The sequence below is a fragment of the Nylanderia fulva genome, unplaced genomic scaffold (genome assembly GCF_048542155.1).
Source record: "Nylanderia fulva isolate GAGA-0341 unplaced genomic scaffold, ASM4854215v1 Scaffold1064, whole genome shotgun sequence".
Taxonomy (NCBI): Eukaryota; Metazoa; Arthropoda; class Insecta; order Hymenoptera; family Formicidae; genus Nylanderia; species Nylanderia fulva.
The window spans coordinates 3,941-10,000 of NW_028189263.1; the positions used below are offsets into that span (position 1 = coordinate 3,941).

The following is a 6,060-nucleotide window of genomic DNA, read 5'->3' on the forward strand; positions in this document are numbered from 1 at the left end:
TGCTATACCACAAGGGAGAGACGGCATTCGCATCCATACCTATCAGCAGACGCTTTCTCCCGGCCGTCTCACATACTCTGTCCATGTACGCCAAATACGGCTCGATACACTTCCCATACTGGCAATACATGGACACCACATACATTTCGCCAAAGTCCCCCTTCAACCACACACTCACTCCAAGCTTATTCGTACACTCTCTCACGCACATCACGTCTAACCTAGAGTCATTTACCACCACTGCTGCTTTCACCGTCCCACTTTCGCACACAATCACATCCATACCTATGGGCAAGCCCACCACACGTCCATGCCTTTCATACGGTTCTTGCAGCAGTGCTACACTCACTCGACGTTCGCGCATCATCTCACCCAGATCACACATAACCGCATACGCTCTCTGGCAGTTATACTGCACCACATTCACGCACCATTCATTCGTCATTTATTCTTGCTTTCTCTCTTTCTAACGCTCTCACGTATTCCGGACACACTTCGGACAGAACCGAGTGATCACATTTGCTCCCTTTCAGCTTACAGTTTCTACACACACTTTCCTTTTTACAATCTCTCATCATGTGTCCTACACATCCGCATTTTTGGCACAGTCTTTCCTTTTCGGTGCATTGCCGCATCATGTGCCCAAATGCGAAGCACTTGTGGCACCTCAGCACACTGAAAAACTCTTTCACCCTAAAGGCCTTCCAATGCACAAACACTCGTCCGTCACTACAGAGCACATTTCTTATTGCACTCGTAACTTCTAATATCACATTTCCGCAGGTTGCATCTTTCTTCGCATTCCTACTCACAACACGCACACGTTCCATAAATACTCTCTCATCCACTCGCCCTTTCAAGCTCCTCTCATACATTTCTCTCATTAACACTTCACTCGCCATATCATTCGGCACATCGTACAAGATGATCTTTGGGCCTATCTTGCGAGGCAGCTCAACCTTTAGGCCAGCATTCTTAAACTGACCACACTCTCTTATTCTTTTCAACTCACTCTCGCTCATCGTCTCAAACGCTACACCTCCATTCCTCACTTTCCTCACCGCTTTCACACGCACATTCAGTGACTTGCTCACATGCTTCATCATTCTCTCCTTTACTTCCTCACTTGTCACACTCGCACTTGCATCATCCGCTCTCACTATTACCGCATAACTCTTCTCTTTCGTTTTCACTCGTTTTCACATTCACTTCCTGTACCTTTTCAATCACGCTCTTTTCAACATTTTTCGCACTCACGCTCGCATAGCTCATTCCACTTCCGCCGTAGGCTAAATCCCGACTCGCTCGACGCATACACTCATCCAGTTTCCCCTGTATTCTCTCATTTTTGCACAACATTTTCATCATCTGTTCCTCATATTCTCCCACAATGTCCAGTATTTTCTCACTCGCACTCTTAGAAATTTTGTTCGTCTCCGTAAACAGGAATTTACGGAGTCTCGCACCAATTACTCTCATACACGCTATCTCACTCACTTCCGCAACGCTCTCATTCTCTCCCTCATTCATTAATCAAGAACGAAAGTTAGAGGTTCGAAGGCGATCAGATACCGTTCTAGTTCTAACCATAAACGATGCCAGCTAGCGATCCGCCGAAGTTCCTCCGATGAGGAACGGTTAACGGGGAATCAGGGTTCGATTCCGGAGAGGGAGCCTGAGAAACGGCTACCACATCCAAGGAAGGCAGCAGGCGCGCAAATTACCCACTCCCGGCACGGGGAGGTAGTGACGAAATATAACGATACGGGACTCATCCGAGGCCCCGTAATCGGAATGAGTACACTTTAAATCCTTTAACGAGGATCCATTGGAGGGCAAGTGTGGTGCCAGCAGCCGCGGTAATTCCAGCTCCAATAGCGTATATTAAAGTTGTTGCGGTTAAAAACCTCGTAGTTGAATCTGTGTCGCACACCGTCGGTTCACCGCTCGCGGTGTTTATCTGGCGTGATGTGGGACGTCCTACCGGTGGGCTTAGCCTCGCGAGGGGCGGCCCAACTAATATCCCGTCGCGGTGCTCTTTACTGAGTGTCGAGTCGGGCCGGTACGTTTACTTTGAACAAATTAGAGTGCTTAAAGCAGGCTACCTTCGCCTGAATACTGCGTGCATGGAATAATGGAATAGGACCTCGGTTCTATTTTGTTGGTTTTCGGAACGCCGAGGTAATGATTAATAGGGACAGATGGGGGCATTCGTATTGCGACGTTAGAGGTGAAATTCTTGGATCGTCGCAAGACGGACAGAAGCGAAAGCATTTGCCAAAAATGTTTTCATTAATCAAGAACGAAAGTTAGAGGTTCGAAGGCGATCAGATACCGCCCTAGTTCTAACCATAAACGATGCCAGCTAGCGATCCGCCGAAGTTCCTCCGATGACTCGGCGGGCAGCTTCCGGGAAACCAAAGCTTTTGGGTTCCGGGGGAAGTATGGTTGCAAAGCTGAAACTTAAAGGAATTGACGGAAGGGCACCACCAGGAGTGGAGCCTGCGGCTTAATTTGACTCAACACGGGAAACCTCACCAGGCCCAGACACCGGAAGGATTGACAGATTGATAGCTCTTTCTTGATTCGGTGGGTGGTGGTGCATGGCCGTTCTTAGTTGGTGGAGCGATTTGTCTGGTTAATTCCGATAACGAACGAGACTCTAGCCTGCTAAATAGGCGTACCTTATGGTATCGCGAAGGCCCCCGGTTTCGGCTGGCGGGTTTTTACTACCAACGTACAAACAAATCTTCTTAGAGGGACAGGCGGCTTCTAGCCGCACGAGATTGAGCAATAACAGGTCTGTGATGCCCTTAGATGTTCTGGGACGCACGCGCGCTACACTGAAGGAATCAGCGTGTGTTCCCTGGCCGAAAGGCCCGGGTAACCCGCTGAATTTCCTTCGTGCTAGGGATTGGGGCTTGCAATTGTTCCCCATGAACGAGGAATTCCCAGTAAGCGCGAGTCATAAGCTCGCGTTGATTACGTCCCTGCCCTTTGTACACACCGCCCGTCGCTACTACCGATTGAATGATTTAGTGAGGTCTTCGGACTGGTGCGCGGCAATGTCTCGGCATTGCCGATGTTGCCGGGAAGATGACCAAACTTGATCATTTAGAGGAAGTAAAAGTCGTAACAAGGTTTCCGTAGGTGAACCTGCGGAAGGATCATTAACGTTCCGAAGGTCCTGCTCTGCGTCGAGAGTCCTCTCTTTTGGGAGAGACGCGCGCTCGCAGCAGTCGGCGACTAAATGGACGCGCTGAAAAGGCGCTCTCAGAGAAAAAGAAAATAACGGATTTGACGGAATTTGTTGTTGTGTTTTGATATAACGACGGACGCCGTCGCGCCTCTCTGACCGAAAGTAGTAGGCAAGCAGAGCAGCGCGCTCGGCGGTGTTCGACGACGATTCGGAGCGAGACGCTTCGCGATCACGCTCGTGTGTGTGCCATTCTCCGGCCACACACACACACAGAGCGTCGATTCGGCGTTGAGCGCGAACCGGTGGTAACCTATGCCCGCGCACGCGTGTGTGCAGCACCCACGACGTTCGTCGACGCGCGCCCTCCCCGTTGTCGCGGGGCAGCGGTCAGCGTGCCGAGAACACACGGTGTGCGACCGCGAGTGCCGAGCGAGAGGACCCCCATATATTATTATAATATATATATATAACACAGAGAAGGGATCGATGATATTTCGACCAATCTGTCAACTGTATCGGTCCGACGGTTTCTTCAAAGAGCTTCCGCCCCGGCTCTCCCGTTGCGGGAGAGACGCTCTGAACGAGAAACACACAACTCTATCTTTGTGCCGTAGCCTTCCCTGGCGGGAGGCGGCGGTCCGCGCGCGTCCTCGGACGCGCGCGGACAGGCTGATCGAAGAGCCACCACGATTATTCTCTCTCTCTCTCTCTCGTCCGAGAGAAGAGACCACGATGGTTGAACGAGAAGCGCGTTTCTTCGCGAACGCAAAAATTTCGAACGATTACCCTGAACGGTGGATCACTTGGCTCGTGGGTCGATGAAAAACGCAGCTAATTGCGCGTCAACTTGTGAACTGCAGGACACATGAACATCGACATTTCGAACGCACATTGCGGTCCACGGATACAATTCCCGGACCACGCCTGGTTGAGGGTCGTTTTAGTACCCCTAAACTGCTTGCGCCCGAAAAGCGCGCACGGCCACGACGCGGGCGACCAGAGAATGGCGCGCGCGTCGCCTGTGCCCTGTGCAACGCTTACAATGGGCGTACGAGCGATCGTTGGACGTTCGCCCGAGGTGTCTGTGCCGCGCCGACCGGCCGCGGTGCAAATCCTGGCGTCGTCTGAAATGACACACCGAAATAATAATAATAATGAGGAGGAGAAGCGCACAAGCGTGTAAAACGTTGGCGAACGCGCGCCCAGAGAATGCTGCGCAAATTAAGAGGGGGAGCGTGTTTGTGTATCCAAGTCGTGTGTGTACGCGAGAGCCGAGGAGAAATGGGATGAGAGTAAGAGCGCGCGCGAAGGGAGCAACAAACGGCCAAAAAAAGGGTCAGGACGGTGAATGGCACCGCTTTCCCTAGAGCGGCGCGTGCGTCGTTGTCTCCCGAAAGTAGGTAGCGCTTGTCTCACCGTCTCTCCTCTCCGTACATCACACAGACTGACCGGACTGCTCTCGCACTCTGTGCCGCGTCTCTCGGTGCGATAGCGCTCGCGCGTCTTATGCCGAGGCGCCCTTGCCCGCACACATAACGGTATTACGGAGAAATATACGGCGCGTCGTCGTCCGGCGGAGAGAGCATTCGTAATCCTTTACCTCTTTACGGAGAAGGGTTTTGAATCGCGAGCCGACCGCGTGTCCGAGTCCACGAAATTTTCGTAAAGCGAAAAAAGGGGACCGGCGCGCCGCGTCGTGTACTCGTCGAATCGATTCCGCCCGAATTTCGTATATGAAAGAGAAGGGAGAGCCGAGAATCTCGAACCCCGCGATATATCGTCTCCATTACCACCAACGAGTGTGTGTGCGGTTAGCGCCCCGGCGATTTGCCTTCTCGCGTATTTCGTGTGCTGCCGCTGCTGCTCTCTCGTTCGACGCTCACTCTCTCTCCCTCTTATAATATATATTATAGAGGAGAGACGACGATGAGCGACGCGGAGGAGGCAAACGGCTACGAAAACTCACTATGCGACGACCTCAGAGCAGGCGAGATTACCCGCTGAATTTAAGCATATTATTAAGCGGAGGAAAAGAAACTAACCAGGATTTCCTTAGTAGCGGCAAGCGAACAGGAAAGAGCCCAGCACAGAATCCCGCGGTTCCGCCGCAGGGAAATGTGGTGTTTGGGAGGATCCGCTTATCCCGAGGTGCCGCGTCGCGTCCAAGTCCATCTTGAATGGGGCCACTTGCCCGTAGAGGGTGCCAGGCCCGTAGCGACCGGTGCGCGCCTCGGGAGGATCTCTCCTTAGAGTCGGGTTGCTTGAGAGTGCAGCTCTAAGTGAGTGGTAAACTCCATCTAAGGCTAAATACGACCACGAGACCGATAGCGAACAAGTACCGTGAGGGAAAGTTGAAAAGAACTTTGAAGAGAGAGTTCAAGAGTACGTGAAACCGTTCAGGGGTAAACCTAAGAAACCCAAAAGATCGAACGGGGAGATTCATCGTCAGCGGCGCTGGCTTCGCGTCGGTCGGCGATGTCCCGCGGAGTCCTTGTGGCTTGCGCGCGGGCACGCTACCGTGCGCCGATGTCCGGCGCTCGTCGTCGTGCACTTCTCCCCAAGTAGAACGTCGCGACCCGCTGGGTGTCGGTCTACGGCCCGGGTGCGGTGTCTGTCGCGTCGCCGGTAAAACGGCACGCGACAAACCCTCGGTCGCCCGGCCGGCTGCTCGGCGGTACGCGCAAGGTATCAGGCCGCACTATTCACGGTGCGTCGAGACCGTCGCAAGCGCGCGCCACGGTACTCGGAGATTACGGACTTCGCGCCGTCCCCGGTCCTGGCCCGCTGTTGGTTACAGTACGGTACACCTTCGACAGGCCTGCGAACGTCTCCCGCGGTCTCGCGGGAGACCGATACCGGTC

General features: G+C 53.2%; 1 non-coding gene and 2 pseudogenes across 1 annotated transcript; all 3 read left to right on the forward strand.

Annotated features, from left to right (window-relative positions):
- Positions 1 to 2,436: 2,436 nt before the first annotated feature.
- On the forward strand, positions 2,437 to 3,165 carry LOC146725049 (small subunit ribosomal RNA; annotated as a pseudogene; the record flags this gene model as incomplete).
- An 817-nt stretch (positions 3,166 to 3,982) lies between these two features.
- On the forward strand, positions 3,983 to 4,137 carry LOC146725050 (5.8S ribosomal RNA). The gene has a single exon (XR_014925242.1). It is a non-coding gene; the product is annotated as a 5.8S ribosomal RNA (ribosomal RNA).
- Positions 4,138 to 5,172: 1,035 nt separating this feature from the next.
- LOC146725051 (large subunit ribosomal RNA) overlaps positions 5,173 to 6,060 on the forward strand; it is a 4,832-nt pseudogene continuing 3,944 nt past the window's right edge.